Source organism: Buceros rhinoceros, unplaced genomic scaffold (assembly GCF_000710305.1).
Source record: "Buceros rhinoceros silvestris isolate BGI_N320 unplaced genomic scaffold, ASM71030v1 scaffold26859, whole genome shotgun sequence".
Classification (NCBI taxonomy): Eukaryota; Metazoa; Chordata; class Aves; order Bucerotiformes; family Bucerotidae; genus Buceros; species Buceros rhinoceros.
Genome location: NW_010431304.1, coordinates 1 through 483, shown reverse-complemented (window position 1 = coordinate 483; position 483 = coordinate 1).

The following is a 483-nucleotide window of genomic DNA, read 5'->3' as shown; positions in this document are numbered from 1 at the left end:
AAGGCCAACTGGAGAGCCAGTCGTATGAGGAGCAGCTGAAGGGGAGTGGGGATGTTTAGCCTGGAGAAAAGGCGGCTCAGACCTTATTGCTCTCTACAACTACCTGAAAGCAGGTTGTAGCGAGGTGGGGGTTGGTCCCTTCTCCCTTGTGACAAGTGACAGGATGAGAGGAAATGGCCCAAAGTTGCACCAGGGGGGATCTAGGTTAGATATCAGGAAGAAGTTCTTTATAGAGAGGGTTGTGAAGCATTGGAACAGGCTGCCCAGGGCGGTGGTGGAGTCCCTGTCCTTGGAGGGGTTTCCCAGCCTTGTGGAGGTGCTGCTGAGGGCCAGGGGTCAGGGGGGACCTGGCCGTGCTGGGGGACGCTGAGACTCGAAGGGCTCAAAGGGCTTTTCCAGCCCAAACAGTTCGGTGACTCAGTGAACTGCATGTGTGAGCTCTAGAAAACTCCTTCCATCTCTCAGCCCCACCCCGCTGGACTC